The 17,145-nt window shown below is 36.3% G+C and overlaps 1 non-coding gene across 1 annotated transcript; it reads right to left on the reverse strand.

The window, feature by feature from the left end:
- Positions 1 to 14,918: 14,918 nt before the first annotated feature.
- Positions 14,919 to 15,028, reverse strand: LOC125918487 (U6 spliceosomal RNA). The gene has a single exon (XR_007456457.1). It is a non-coding gene; the product is annotated as a U6 spliceosomal RNA (small nuclear RNA).
- Between the last annotated feature and the right edge of the window lie 2,117 nt (positions 15,029 to 17,145).

Genomic DNA, 17,145 nt, shown 5'->3' on the forward strand with positions numbered 1-17,145 from the left:
CACAACCAATTAGTCTACCAAAAAATTATATAAAATGCGAATAATCTCTATAAGCTGAAGAAGTAACAAGTGAGAGTTCCCTGACCTCAAGGTGTATCATTGGTGAGATGTCATGTTCTCTTGAAAATAACCAGCAATATCAGATAGTAAATATGAAGGCATTTGTGGCATAAAGAAACGGACCACACTGGGAATTGGGCAAACTAAGTTTATAGCCTCCAATGTGTCTCTAACTATACGACGTAAGTCAATTGCATAACTTCTCTGGACTTAATTTCCTAAGGAACTAGGATTTGAGTAGGACTGTGGCAGTTTGGAACAGGTAGAAAAAGGACAGGTACTAAAATATTAAAGACAACACATTATGTATCCTAGCAAATCCATTAAAGTAAACAAGCAAAACAAGAGCAACTCATTACTCTTTTTCAGTGACTTGAAAACTTTCACCTATTATCTGTAGCTTTAAATAGGAAATGACCATTCTTTGGAGCCTAGCTGGTTCAGTTAGTAGAGCATGCAACTCTTGATCTTGGAGTTGTGAGTTCAAGCCCCATGTTGAGTGTGGAGCCCAATTAAAAGGGGAAAAAAATGACAATTCTCAAACTCTACAAAGCCCCTCAAGGTCAAAAAATCAAAATACAGACGGTCCTCCAACTTACAGTTCCATATATGACTTTTCAACTTAAAAATGATTGCAAGTGTTACTATTCAGCAGAAACCATAATTCAGATTTTGAATTTTGATCTTTTCCTGGGCTAGCTATATGTGGTAGGATACTTTTGTGATGCTGGGCAGCAACAGTGAGCCACGACTTCCAGTCAGCCACTTGATCAGGGGGTAAACAGCTGATACTTTTACAATCACTTTGTACCCATACACAACCATTCTATTTTTCACTTTCAGTACAATATTCAATTACATGAGATATTCAACACTTTATTATAACATATGCTTTGTGTTAGATGATTTTGCCCAACTGTAGCTAATGTAAGTGTTCTGAGCATGTCTAAGGTAGGCTAAGCTAAGCTATGATGTTCAGTAGGTTAGGTGTATTACATGGATTTTTAAGATATTTTCAACTTCTGCTGGATCATCGGGACATAACCGTGTCTTAAGAAAGAACTATAATCAGGGACTGCTTCTGCTTTTCCTTTCCTTTAAGGGTCTGCTTTCTAGAGATAGTGCAGTTGCAGAACCATCCCCCTTCTTTATTCATGACAACTGAATGTGTAGTTCAATTAAGGATGTTCATAATTCAGAACCTTTTGCTCCAGTTATGCCTGTGAAGATAATGATGTGTGGTTAGATTAAGAAATTCAATTGATGTTGCAAAAAGTGATCATTTGTAGAAAGCACAGGAACTTTATGGATGAAAGTTAAATATAGTACTTAAAAAAGATTCACAGGAGAATTAGTGGGAAAATGGGAAACTTATGGGATATCTGGATTAAATGTGATTAAAAAGCTAGACCTCAGGCTAGCATCCTTAATATGAAAGACACTACTGACAAATTAATGGAACTCATATTATCTCTTTTATCTCTTACTCAAAAACTTGGCATTGAGAGTACTATGGTCCTTTCCTGACTACATTAATCAGGAAAGATTATGTTATGGAATAGTAACAAAATTGCAAAATCTCCATGCCTTAACACAACAAAAATTTTATTGCTTTCTTCATGTTTCATGCTTCATATGGCTCACACTCACTCTGTTTGAGTCACTCCAGGACCCAGATTGCAGAGGGTCCACCATCTTGTAGCTGTATCACCAAGATCACAGCAACTGAGTCTCTGTGGCAGAGGAGGTGACTAAAGAATCACAGCCTTAGATTGGGAAAAAAGCAAATTACTGATCTCATTTCATTGGCCAAAACTAGTTACATAGCCTCCGCCATCTGCAAAGAGACTGAGTCATTGAACCAAGTGAGGAGAAGTAGGGATATTGGTGAATAATACTAATGTCACCCACCCTGACCCCACCAGTGAGCTCCTGTATATTATGAAAAACTCCAAGAACTTTTATTCCATAACACTGGAAGTTGTGCTTTCAAAAGTAAACTCTCTGTACTTGTTAAGAATTGGCTATCATGTAAATAAATGGACTTTCCATTTACTTCCCCTTTGTTTTAATTGTGTATTAAATCAGCGTCAGCCTATATATAGTGATTTGACATATCCAACCTGCATTCCTTCTGCTAATTTTTTGACCTGACATAAGGGATATTACCCTTAAAAAATTTTTCTACTAATACTCTGCTCCCATGTTAAATGAACTAGTTGGAAATGATAATCGTATTTTGAATAGAAAACATTAAAGTAACACTACATAATACAAATATCATAGTATAGGTAGATGACTGCATGCACTCTAGTTATAAAAAGATTCTTTTTGGGGCATCTGGTTAGCTCAGTCAGTACACATGCAACTCTTGATATTGGGGGTGTCAGTTTGAGCCCCATGTTGGGAGTAGAGTTTACTTTAAATGAAAGATTATTTTCCCTCTAAACTTAAGACCCTGTAAACCACATGGTGAATAGATCACAAAAAAATCATGTCTGATCACAAAATTCATGGCTCTACTAGCTTTCTGCTATGGTAATTCTACAAAATTAGATTAGTTCAGCCCAGCCAACTTTTATGGAGCATCTACTGTGTGCCAAAACTTTTCCAAGTTTCTGGAATAAGGATATTAATGTGACTAGGTCATAAGTTCCTTGATAGCAGAAATCTTGTCTATCAGTGTCTACGTAGAGATTAGTACAATGCTTAGCACATATATCAGATGCTCAATAAATAGGTGTTAAGAGAATGAAAAACTGGGAATCTTTGATCCCAGTGTGTATATGAAATAGCACAGTACCAAATGAGCTTGGTTTGCCTCACTTTTATCACTTAAGAGCAGAAATTTCTATTAAGATTGCAGTTAGTCCTTCCAGAGTCTTTCTCTATTTAGGCAGTGTGTTTTAAATGGAAATTTATGCTTGCCTATTCTATATACACCACATGGATATCTTTTCTAGCTGTTCTCCAAATATCAAATTGTTATCTGCTCTTCTGAAATGAAAGATTTCAGGACACCAATAGCCTGTTAATAATAAGCTATGTTTGTGTCACAGTTTACATAACACATTTATATTAATTATTTCACTGAATCTTCAGATCAGTCCTCCAAGGTATTATTCCTACTTTACAGACAAGGAAAATGTGACTTCTGTAGTTAACTAGCTTTCCCAAACATTGAACTCATAAGTGGAAGAGCAGAGGCTCAAAGCCAGGTCATCTGAATTCAAGTCCAAGGATATTTTCCTTTATGCCACATGTGCCTTCCCACTCAATGCTGCATAGACAGCTCCAGCATTTTTCTTCTTTCTAATGGGTAAGCAGCATATAAAAAAAAAACAAAAAAAACAAAAAAAAAAAACAAAAAAAACCATCTCCAGAGCTTTCTTTCAACACTAGCATTCCAATCCTAAGTGTGGTCTTTTTAAGAAATTAGAGATGAGGGGCGCCTGGGTGGCGCAGTCGGTTAAGCGTCCGACTTCAGCCAGGTCACGATCTCGCGGTCCGTGAGTTCGAGCCCCGCATCAGGCTCTGGGCTGATGGCTCGGAGCCTGGAGCCTGTTTCCGATTCTGTGTCTCCCTCTCTCTCTGCCCCTCCCCAGTTCATGCTCTGTCTCTCTCTGTCCCAAAAATAAAATAAAAAAAAAAAGTTGAAAAAAAAAATTAAAAAAAAAAAAAAAGAAATTAGAGATGATGCTAAATGTAACAGTATATAAACCTGATCCATTGACAGAAAGCCAGCAGGTCTTGTTTTTGTTTTCTTAGAAAACTTGCTTTAAGGAAACAAAATTAAAAGTTAGGTTAGAGACAGAAATAGCTTGGGATTTAGTCACTATATATATATGTATATGTATATAATACCATTGTCAAAATATATCTTCTACCAAAATCTTTATTTGCCATCTTTTGGATGTGTTGTGCTTTCTTTGAAAGGGTCAACTTTAGTAGAGACGTTGTAGAAAGGCCTAAAGAGACCTATAATTCAAGGTGGCTTCAGGAAGCAAGCAACTCAAGATTTACAGCCTCTTCAGCTGAAAAAATATAGCTCTAGCCACAGGCCTTAGTGAAGTTTTATTTGTATTTCAACATAGCGTATTTCTTTTTGTGACGCTTCACTTGGCGTTTTAGTTCAATGTTCCTTTTTATATTCTCAAGACAACCAAGATAATTGGTGCTACCCTTAACTGTTCAACTTGAAGGAGTTAAACAGATTAAATGAGATGGGCTAGTGAGACTTTTGGGAAGAACTAAACAATATTACTATTTCCCTCCTATGGAGAGTTGGAATGTATTTTATGTGTCCCAGATGTGGCCACATTCTGCCTAACATCTGTTAGTGCATTTTATTAAAATAATGAACTAGCATGTGCTTGAAAACTCAAAAGAATGAATAAAGTTTTCATTCTGATGCAGCACAAATAGCCAACTGTTTCTTTGTAGTGAATAATAGAGCATATAAATGGGAGGTTTTATTGTGATATCCAACTTCAAATATAAATTGAAATATGATTTAATAATTACTGGTTCAAGTTTTCTAGTATGAAAAAATATTTATTCCATTCAAATAAACCATATAAGTTTTTTTCCTTTCAAAATGTTTACTGCAAGGGAAGAGATTTATGCCTTGGCACTGATATAGGAACACCAAGAATCATCCTGGAAACTAGCAAGGAATAGATAATTAAGACTGAAACTCAGAACTAAAATGGAGATTTCTCTGGAAGAGAAGTCTGGAAAATCTTTGTTGGGATGTACAGTAGAAGAGTGCAAAATATTTAAGTCAAATTACAGCTTACTCCAACCGCCTTTCTGGACATTTTAATTTTTTCCACTTAAAACAAGCGTGGTTCTAGAATTGCTTTTTGTAGGGTGAGAGAGTGGAGGGTAAAGACATCTTTATCTAACATATTTCTTGGAAATGTTTTTGGTAAAGAATTTAAAAGAACTGCCAAGTCCCACCCATACAAAGAAAATTTTATTTTATTTTAGACTACATCAAGATCTGGAAACCCCTGCAGTATCCATCTGCTGAGTCATTAGCATTTTATACTCTACAGAAGCAAGCCATATTTAAATGTACATTGAATTAGATACTAAAGTAGGTTTTAATTCAGGTAAATCTGAAAACGATTCTGGTCAACCCAGAATAATGAGGTTTTATGTGTTACATCCAGGAAGAGATATTTTCTAAGGATTTTAATCTGTCTATAGAAAAGTTTTATCATTTTTTAAATAAACACATTTCACAGACCATGCTTATAAGATCAGAATTGACTGTTCTCCCCTAAGAATTATGAAGTCTGTCACATATGAAGTAAGATGGCATAGAGGTGGCTGCAAAAGAACCTTTTTTTTTTAAGCTTATTTATTTTTGGCTTAAGTTTCCTAGTATGAAAAATGTTTATCCATTCAAATAAACTTTGTATGTTTTTTCCTTTCAAAATGTTTACTGCAAGGGAAGAGATTATGCCTTGGAACTGATGTATTTTTGAGAGAGAGAAAAAGCACAAGTGCAGGAGAGGCAGACAGAAAGGGAGAGCGAGTCACAAGCAGGCTCTGTTTATAGCGCAGAGCCCAACACAGGGCTCAATCCCATGAACCATGAGATCACGACCTGAGCAGAAATCAAGAGTTGGGTGCTCAACCTACTGAGCCACCCAGGCATCCCTGCAAAAGAACCTTCTTGTCATAGTATCCTGTTAAGGATATATGGGTGACCAAACTTGCCCTAGTGTGTCCTCTCCAACATTTACTCCTCTGTTCTAATTAGTTCTTGTTTTAAGACAGTATTGATGTTCTTAGTGTATTGGCAATTCCTTGATTTCTTGACATTTACATATCCTTGGAGCCTCTAGTCTTCACTCTTGAATTTGATTATTCAAGAGTGTCCTGGTTTAACCCTTTCCTAAAATATAAAGGATGACTGTGGGCCTGACCTCAACACAGCTGTCCCTTCTTCCACATGATCCAGTTCTCAGCTATTTGCCAATCTATTCATTTCCTGACTTGCTATTTAATTAGGCTTGACCATATTCTTATCCCAGCCTTTAGCTTGGGGCTTGACACATAGTGAATGAAAACTGCATTACAAGAAGATGTCAAATGTAACCTGTAAACACTGTGGCACTCATGGTACAGAAAAAGACCCACCTCTATCAACAAATGTGGAAAATTCAGAGCTCTTTAGTAGAAAAGAATAGAGAAGCAATGAGGTTGCTACCTCTGGTATTGAATACTCCAGGAACGATCTTGGGTCAGGAGAACCCATGTTAGGAATGTCATGTGATATTGTTGCAGCTATCTCCCCCCTACAAAATAATGACCGACAGGAAAGTTTGTTGTGGTGGACTTTCAAGTAGAACCGTATTTGGATGTTGATTTTGTGGGATTTAAAAACAATTGTTTTAAATTTATTTTAGAGAGAGAGAGCGCATGAGCAGGGGAGAGAGGTGGGGGGTTGGCAGGGGGGAGAATCTCAAGCAAGCTCCCTGCTCAGCACAGAGTCTGACACAGGGCTGGATCCCACAACCCTGGGATCGTACCTGAGCCAAAATTAAGAGTCAGACGTTCAACAGGCTGAGCCACCCAGGTGCCCCTTGGATGTTGATTTTGAAGAGTCCTGTCAAAACACAGTAATGTTTCATACCAAGAGTAAAAGTTTAATATACGTTAGTCCTAATATTCCAAATGGAACTTGAAATTTGATTAGTTCTCAAACCACATTTAGCATCTTTCTCCTCCATTCACTTGCCTAAATTAGTTGTATGCAAATATGTCCCCCTTACCCACCCACCAGAGTGAAAGTAGCATGAGGGCACAATGTCATTATTCATGTTTCAACACCAGTCATTATTCATCTGTAAATGGGCCTCAGTACTTGACAAAATGTAATGTATAAGCATTAAACATATATATATATGTATGTATATACACATGCCTTGTTCTTAAGATACATCTGGCATGCCTTTAAGTAATGAAAATAACTACAATTTTTAAAAAGAGGTCACTAAAAATACTTGCTTTGTATATTTTACAAATAGTGTTTAATCATTGCAACAATATTTAGAAAAGGAAAATTTGAATAGGTATATTTTCTACCTCCCATATTCCCACAATCATAATACTAATTGTTGGCCTGTGTTTATGAACACAGATATCACATACATTAATGATGTGCATGAAAAATGACACAACCTCCTAAGAGGGGAAAAATTTTAATGTGTATGTCTTTCAGCCTAAGAAATCCAGTTCCAGGAATATATCTTATGGAAGTACACACACAAGTGTGCCAAGAAATATATACATGGATGTTAATTTTTACATTGCTTGTGTTTGTAAAAACCTGGATATAATTCACATTTTTGGCTAAATAAATTTTAGTATTCTATATAGTACTGTATCATGTAACTATTAAAAAGAATGAGGTAGGGGCGCCTGAGTGGCTCAGTCGGTTGGACGTCCGACTTCAGCTCAGGTCATGATCTTGCTGTCTGTGAGTTCGAGCCCCGTGTCAGGGTCTGTGCTGACAGCTCGGAGCCTGGAGCCCGCTTCAGATTGTGTCTCCTTCTCTCTCTGCCCCTCCCCCACTCGTGCTCTGTCTCTCTCTCTTTCTCAAAAAATAATAAAATAAATGTAAAAAAAAATTAAAAAAAAAATAAATAAAAAGAATGAGGTAAAGCTATAAGTACTGATGTAGAAAGATATCAATAATATATTATCAAGTAAAAAATCAAGTTTCTGGGGAGCCTGGGTGGCTCAATTGGTTAAGTGTCCAACTTTGGCTCGGGTCATGATCTCGCAGTCCATGGGTTTGAGTCCCACATTGGGCTCTGTCTGACAGCTCAGAGCCTGGAAACTGCTTCGGATTCTGTGTCTCCCTCTCTCTCTGCTCCTCCCCTACTCGTGCTGTGTCTCTCTCTCTCTCAAAAATAAACATTAAAAATTTTTTTTTAAATTCAAGTTTCTCAGCAATATATGCAATATATACCATATATCCCATTTTCATAATATAAATTCAAAAGAATATACACCAGACTTAAGGACTATATTCAAGGAAAGGAGGACTTTTGAGGACTTTCAGTTTCTAAATTATTTTTTAATTTCTGTATTGTTTGCATGTTCCATACATACAACATTGTGTTTTATCATAAAAGCAGTAAAGATGCAATTACATATGAAAAGTAAACTTCTCTAATGAAATTGAGTGAAATTTCTGCATATATGTACCAATTATTACGTGAAGGACTGAGGTAAAGACAAAAGCTATTCTAGATCAGGCATCATTAGCCAAAACAAATAGAAAAACTAGAACTTGGAAATTCTTTACTTTGTTTCTAGAGATCTAGTTGTGTAGTGGCCTTGAAAATCAGGGATTCGAATGTCTTACTACTAGACCTCAATTTCCATCCCCCTAAACATTCCTAACCCTATTTAGCAAGAATTTAGGCTAAACAGGCACCAACCAATGATTACAGAACCCTCAAATAGCAACTCTTTAAAAGAGTTCTAGAACCTATATAATTATCTTGGGATTCTGTTCTTCTGCTACTAATTTATATCCCACCGTCTCTAGGGGAAATACCAGGTGTTGTTTGCTAATTAGACTCTTAGTACTCCCTCCAGAAATTCATACTAATTTAGCTTGTGATTGCTGGAAACAAGTACAAATTGTAGATTGAGAATGAAATATTTGAATTTTCCATCATTCATATATATATACATCTATTCCAGGGAATTTTTATTTTCTAGACTCTTTGAGATCATATGGTAAAAAGCTTGAGCAATGTATTAGGCTGGATTCAAGAGACTTGATCTTTCTCCAGATTGGCTCAGATGACCCAAAGGGTCACAGCAAGAGCACTAGCCACTGCAGTTGAGGTAGAGTGGGGGTGGGGTTGTGCAGAGATAGAGGAACTCAGGGACTGGCTGAAAAAAACAGGTTGTTTGTCCAAAGTGGCCAAATGCCTAGAGCTGGAGCAAGAATACAAATCACAAGCAAGGAGGAAGCCCAAGAAGGCGGGGCACAAGATAAGTTTAAGGGGGTACAACACATCCACCTAAAAGCTGAATCAGGGGGTCTGAAGCCAAATCACCAAGGTAGCTATCTTTCCTTCACCAGACGAGAGGATGACAAGTGAGGTGAGGAATAAGGGTGAGGTGTAACATGGCTGGTGTTAGCTGAGACTAGCAAAAGGACACCTCTGACCTTGCCTCTGGATCCTAAAGTTTCAGGTGGGCCTGGTTGAAGACACATGCAGAACAGAGTATTGAATGAGGGTTGTGAGAAACCAAGGGTTAGTTTGGAAAACTGGAGATGGATCCAAGTAGCATATTGAATTTGCAAAAAGCTCCCAAGATGGATGTGAGCAAGAGCCACAGACAATGAGAGCTGAACATGTGATAATTGGCTTTCTCTTGGTTCTCATAATTTCTTTGACCCTCCGACCCTCTCCAGCTCAGTCTCTGTTATGGCTTCTCATCATCACCCACGCTCTAAGTTTTGGAATGTCCCAGGGTTTAGTCTTAGGACTTTTCCCCCTTTTAATTTATATCCTCATTCTGGGGGATCCTATTCAGTAATGTGGCTCTAAGTACTACTCATATGTTGACTACTCTCAATTCTCTGCAAACTTGTGGACTTCTATAAGTTTCTGGAAAGGACCTCTCCAAACTTACGTCCAACTTCCTGTTCAGCCCCTCTACTTGGATGTCTAATAGATGTCTTAATGGGGTATCTGGATGGCTCAGTCAGTTGAGCATTTGACTCTTGATTTCATCTCAGATCATGATCCCAGAGTCATGGGATGTGCTGGGCTCTGCACTGAGCACCGAGCATGGAGCCTGCTTAAATTCTCTTTCTCCCTCTACTCCTCTTCCCTGCTCATGCCCTCTCTCTCTCTAAAATAAATAAATAGATAAATGAATGAATACTGAAATAAAATTTTAATAGATATCCCAAATACAAAATACCTAAACTAGATCTCCTCTTTGAAATGTAAACAAAGAACAATACAATATATAATTTTTAACTGTTATTTGTAGCTCTAATACTATATTGCTTTATAGACCCAAGGGAGTTAAAAGAAATTACTCTATGATTACTTAAAACCACATAAATAACTTAAGTATAAAATTAATGTTTTAAGTGTATTTGCATGCATGTTCATTTATACATTCCCTTAGCAAGAGTCTATAATTAACCAGACTCAGTAATTCAAAGACACATAAGACATAGACCCTATACCCTAGCTTCAAAGATCCTAGGATCTTGTAGGGTACACAGACACATACCAAATGTAATGAGGCCAATAAGAGAAAGGCAATAGGAATAATTCTTCCTAGAGGCCCATTATTAATTACAGACTATGGAACAGCACCTCTCACAGGACTCCAGTATTGGTAATATTAGCTTTAATCCTGAAAATGAGAAGAGTTGTTGGTAAGTTCACAACTGTGCTAATAGCCAACCTCATAAACTCTGTATGTGTCAAATACTGTGCTAAGTATTTTAGAAGCATCATGTCATTTAATCTTTACACCAACTTTATGAAGAAGTTACCATAATTATTACCATTTTATGGATTAGAAAATATAGGTTTAAAGGATTTCAGTGCTTGCCTAAGTCACCTCAAGTGGTAAATAGGGTGGGCAAATCCATATCCTTAACCACTGTTCTAAACTGCCTTCTCATAATTGGTGACCCTGCTTTAACTAATAATAATGGTACTAGGTTTTTTAAATATTTGTACTGAAATAAAAGAATAAATATACGAATAATCCAAATAGTGAATATCCATTATGCTTTAGTAATAATCCCCGTTTACTAAACATAATTGGATAAAAAGGACTATATAGTATGAGAAGTCATGAAATGTTGGGTTCAGTTTTTCAAAGCTCATAAAGATACAGGATTGATCATTTCAAGTTTCCTGCTGATTGCCTTTGGAGACAAGTTTTTAGTCCTAAAGTACATTCTGTGTTTTGGGCCTCTCTTATTACTGTAACATAGATAAGCTAAGATGGAAAAATCATCAGACTTGCAAAAGCTAAGAGAATAGAAGCCAAAGCCGATAGGAATATAGTCTTCTAAATTTATTATCTGTTATGCATTGAGTTATCACATATGGTGGGAATTTAAACCAGATGTATGCTTACTGGAAGAGGCTAGACCAAGACAGACAAGGGAGAGGAATGTGACCTCAATTTGAAAGTAGAGAATCAGAACTTGGTGGTGGTTCAGAAGTTTCCTTTTATGCTAGTTATATAATAAAATAAAAGTTCTCCAACCATCTTTTCAAATTAACTGGGACTTCATTTCTTAATCTGGAAGTTATTGAAACTCCTGGCTTTTGAAATAAAATTATTTTTATTTGAGAAAGACCTAAGATTTTCTGAGTAACTTTTGCTTAATCTAAAGCAAAACATTTTTGGAAAATATAGTTCTGATAGGTAAATATTAAAATTTACACATTCTTATTTGCTTCATTCTCATCTGGAATTTAAATCTCAAACTTTAATAGCTAGAATTCAGTAGCACATCTTTGTCTGCCATCTGCTTTTTTTTAACTGAAGTTTAAAAAAATCTATCCTTTCAAGTCACATTTAAGTATTGAAAGTAATTGCATTTTAATGATGTACATCTAAGGGGAAAAAAAAAGACTTAGCCTAACATGAGTAACCTACCTATAGTTATGTAATCTTTTTATTTTTTTAAACTTTAAAATTATTGGAGAAAACATTTCTCATAATAAATGCTTTAGTTTGGGAACAGTCTTGGAACAAAAGAACACACAAAATGGAACAACTTTGCAGTTGTTCTTCTATTTTTGAAGGGAAATTACCTTGAAAATTGTTAGTTGAGCAATGATGTATTTCTCACCAGTACTTGTGATATAGTTTTCAGTTTATTTTCACAATACACTTATGTGATCAGATACTTAAAAAAAAACAAGTAGCCAATTTAGACAGTTTCTATCACAGGAGAACAACTCAAGACAACTGATTATACTATGGAGACATGCACGTGAGCACGCATGCATGTATACTGTCTGCCAAAGACTTAATTTGCTCAAAGCTAGAGCGATCATTGCCAGCCTAAGAAAAACATACAAAAAAGGTCCCTTTTTCTATAAGGAGTTATCAGTAGGAAACTAAACACGTGTTTAAAAGAAACTACCTGAATGTCTCATTGTAGGTCTATAAACTGCCAAAACAATCGGTTGTTTTATTTAACTTTCCTCAAACAAGTATTGAGCAGTCATTGTGTTCTGGATACTTCTAGGCATCAGGGGGAGAAAAACTAAAAACATGTAAATGGTATGTTTTGCTTACCCAGCTTAAGGTAATTATATGATAACATTCCTTTCTTATGGAGGTAAAATTTACATGCAATGAAATGCACTGATGTAAGATGTAATCCATAAGTGTACAATCGGATACGAAGTTTTTAAAAATTTTTTAAGTGTTTATTTATTTTGAGAGAGAGGGAGAGAGCGCGTGCGAGCGGGGGAGGGGCAGAGAGAGGGGGAGACACAGAATCTGAAGCAGGCTCCAGGCTCTGAGCTGTCAGCACAGAGCCCGACACGGGGCTCCAACTCAACGAGCTATGAGATCATGACCTGAGCTGAAGTCAGACACTCAACCGACTGAGCCACCCAGGGGTCCCTGGATATGTTTTAACAAATGTATGTATTCAGATAACTACCACCCCAATCAAGACATAAGTCACTTCCATCACCTCTAGAAAATTCCTTCATGTTCTCTTTCAGTCAGTCTCCCTTCCCAGATAGGTAGTTGTGTTCTGATTTCTATCATCATGGATTATTATGCTCTTAAAGTCACATAAATGGAATTATATGATGTGTATTCTTTTGTGTCTGATTCTCTTACTCTGTGCAATGTTTTAGAGATTCACCCATATTGTTGTACTAGTACTTTAATCCATTTTATTACAAATATTCCTTTGTATACATACAGACCATTTAAAAAAATCCATAATCCTGTTGATGGATATTTGTATCTGCTTCCAGTTTTTGGCTACTAAAAATAAAGCTGCTATTAAGATTCCTGGTCAAGTTTTTGTGAATGTCAATTTTCATTCTCTCCGATAAATACCTAGGAGTAGAACTGCTGGGTCATTAGGTGGGTATATAATTTTAAAAGAAGCTCCCAAACAGTTGTCCAAAGAGACTGTATCATTTTATACTCTATCAGCAGTGTGAGCGTTGCACTTGTACAACATGCTCACCAACAATTGATGTTGTCTTTTAGTTTTAGCCATTTTAGTGTGTGTGAAGTGGAATTTCAATGTGGTTTTGATTCATGTTTCCCTGATGACTAAAGATGTTGAATATCTTTTCATGTGCTTTTTTGGCCACTTACAAAGCTACTTTTGTGAAATGTATGTTTTTTGCCTATTTAAAATTTTTTTACCCTTTTATTTTTGATTTGTAGAGTCCTTTATATATTACCGTATAAGTTCTTTATGTATTAAGAATATTTTCTCTCAGTTTATGGCTTACATCTTTTAATAGATTTTATCTTTTTAGATATGTTTTAGGTTAACAGCAAAATTGAGTAGATGGTATAGAGAATTCCCATCTACCTCTTGCCCCTACATATGCATAGCCTCCCCCACTGTCAACACCCTGCACCAGAGTGGTACATTTGCTACAATCAACAAACACATCATTATCCCCTGAAATGTCATTATCATCCAAAGTCCATAGTTTACATTAGGGTTCATGCTTGGTGTTATGCAATGGGTTTGGACAAATGTATAGTGATATGTGTCCACCATTGTAGTATCATACAGAGTACTTTCAATACCCTAAATTCCTCTATGTTTTGCCTATTCATCGCTTTCTCCCTCATCTTCTGACAACCCCTGATCTTTTTTTTAAGCTTATTTATTTATTTATTTAGAGAGAGAGAGAAAGAGAATCCCAAGAAGGCTCCATACCATCAATCAGCATGGAGACCAATGTGGGGCTCAAACCCATGAACCATAAGATCAGGACCCGAGCCAAAGTCAAGAGTCATACACTCAACTGACTGAGCCACCCAGGCACTCCAACCACTGATCTTTCTACTGTCTCTGTAATTTTGCTTTTTCTAGAATGTCATATAGCTGGAATCATATGTAGCCTTTTCAGATTAGCTTCTTTCTTCAGTAATATGCACTTAATGTTCCTCCATGTCTTTTCATGGCTTGATAGTTCATTTCTTTTTAGTGTTTAATAATATTCCATTGTCTGGATATACTGTGGTTAGTTATCCATTAACCTACTGAAGGACATCTTAGTTGTTTGCAAGTTTTGGCAATTGTGAATAAAACAGCTATAAAAAACTGTGTGCAGGTTTTTGTGTGGACATAACTTTTCAACTCATTTGAGTAAATAACAAAAAGTGCAATTCCCAGACCACGTGGTCAGAGAATGTTAAGTTTTGTAAGAAACTGCCAAACTGTCTTCCAAAGTGGCTGTACCATTTTGCATACCCATTAGCAATGAATGAGAGTTCCTGTTGTTTTATACCCTTGCCAATATTTGATGTTGTTAGTATTTTGGATTTTGGCCATTCTAATAGATATGTAGTAGTATCTCATTGTTATTTTAATTTGCAATTGTATAATGACATGATATTGATCTACTTTTCATACGCTTATTTGCCATCTGTATATCTTCTGGGGTGAAATTTCTACTCATGTTGTTGATCATTATTTAATTAGATTGCTCTAATGTAAGAATTTGATACATATTGTAAATAGATTAACACAAGCAAGCTAGTTAACATATCTGGTACCCCACAAATACAATAAGGTTTTTGTGTGTGGTGAAAATACTTAAGGTCAACTCTTAGATATGGGCTGTTTCACAAATTTGTATGTCATCCTGGCACAAAGGCCATGCTAATATTCTCTATATCATTCAATTTTTTTATATGTGTGTGCTGTCAAAGTTAGTACTTAAAGTTTATTTTCTCCGTACATTTTTACAGTTGTTCCAATGCCCTTTGTCGAAAAATATTCTCTATCTTGGGGTACCTGGGTGGCTCAGTTGGTTAAGTGTCCAACTCTTGATCTCGGTGCAGGTCATGACCTAACGGTTGGTAAGTTCACGGCCGCATAGGGCGCCAATGGCGTAGAGCCTGCTTGGTATTCTGTCTCCCTCTGACTTTGCCCCTCCCTTGCTTACTATGTCTCTCTCAAAATAAATACAAATAAACTTAAAAAAAATTCCCTATCTCATTGAATTGACTTGGCATCTTGGTAATATTCAGTTGACTGTATGTATATGGATCTATTTTTTATTTTACTATTCTTTCTCTCTACACACACACACACACACACTTATTACTATGTTGTATAATCCAGGCTGGATTCATTCTTATATTTTTATTATAATTTATATACATTATATTTATTATATCCATTTAAAAAATTCCACTTTAAGAAATTAAAATTAAAACATTTTCACAAAATATTGTGGGCCCTAGGCACTATGCCTAAGGATAATTGGACCTTGTATGAGTAAAGCTAGGTTCTGCACATGTAGCCCTGTCGGAAACTAGGTGCAGAGACCAATGAAACTCTCCTCAGGAGGATAGACAAGACTTGTAGACCCTGAGAGTAGCAAATATCTGGGAGCCTGTGGTAGTTTACTTTCAATGTTGTGTTCTCATTATATTATCCCTATGACTAAAGTCTTTTAAATATTATGATACTGACTTAGTTGGTTTATGGGGAGTTAAGGAAAATATCTTTCAGTCAGAGTTCTTAGTTATAAGCAACGAAAGCTACCTTTGGTTGAGTAGAAAAGGAGTTTTATTAAAGGGTATGAGGTAGTTCACAAAATGGTTGGGATATTTGGAACAGTAAGCCCAAGGCTAAGCGTTAGGAAGAATGCCCAAAACCATGTCGCATGAACAGGTCTAGTGAGGAAAATGTTGCCACCACCAGACACTAGAAGTTACAGTTTGCCCCACAGCAGTTCTGTGCTAGGAAAGCACTTGCAGTGTTATCAATACAATTATTAGCATCAATGTAGTATTTTTGCCACGAATTCAATCTTGAAGCCCCTTAGCACTGCTAGTGCAGAGTGAGAGACTGAATGTTTCATTAATACTTGTATAAAAACACTTTGCCACACAAAAGACCACCCAAAATATCTGAAAAACAGAAAGTCAAGAAAATAAGAATTCTCGGTTTCTCAAGACTGTCTCACAGAAACAAAAATACCACATAGTATATGTCCTCAAATGAGCTCATAGTTTTCTGAAGGGGATAAACATATGCACAGCTATTAGTAAAGGCATTTTCCTGGGTAATACAAGTGAAATGATAGGAGAGCAGAAAGAAGACCATTTCAAATAAGGAGCATTTGAACCTTAGATCTTGGAGAATAAGCAGGATTTGGGCAGGCAGGGAATGAAACATTCTATGATAGAGGGAACTAAATGGGCAGATAAGCAGAGCTAAATTGCAGGGCGTATTTGAAGTTAAAAATTTTTAAACTTTACAAATTGAATACTGATTTTAGTACAAGTAGTTGTATTTCTTTACAAACCAGTCTTCTCTGAACAATGACAGTTATCAACTGACAGTGCTGTGAACAGGGTAAAAGTAAAGGTACAGTTGGATTTTAGGAGAAGAGATGAGTTTCAGTTGTTTGAAGGGGGCAGAAGGCAGAAATCAAGGCTAAAGAGAATATATGTGGTGAGGAAATTGAAGGTACTTTAAATGAAAGAAATAGCCTATAATTAGAAGAAGCATTTCCGTGATAATGGTGTTTTTAATTCAGAAAATACTTCTGCATATCTGAAGAGACAGAATGAAAAGAGATTGTAGATGATGGAAAGAAGGGTAAATGAGGTGAGGAGGGTAGGGGAAGATCCTCCTGGGGGAGGATATAGGAAAGCAGAAGACTTTGGAAAGAGGAACACTTATTTATCTAAAATGTGAAGGAAAAAAGAAAATATAAAGATGTTTTAGAAATGGAAAAGAAGAAAGGCCACAGAGATCATTTACCAATCAATAACTTTGAGTTATTGAAGGCAAGAGGTTGAAGGTTAAATCATCTTTGG

This window comes from Panthera uncia, unplaced genomic scaffold, assembly GCF_023721935.1.
Source record: "Panthera uncia isolate 11264 unplaced genomic scaffold, Puncia_PCG_1.0 HiC_scaffold_879, whole genome shotgun sequence".
In the NCBI taxonomy this organism is placed as follows: Eukaryota; Metazoa; Chordata; class Mammalia; order Carnivora; family Felidae; genus Panthera; species Panthera uncia.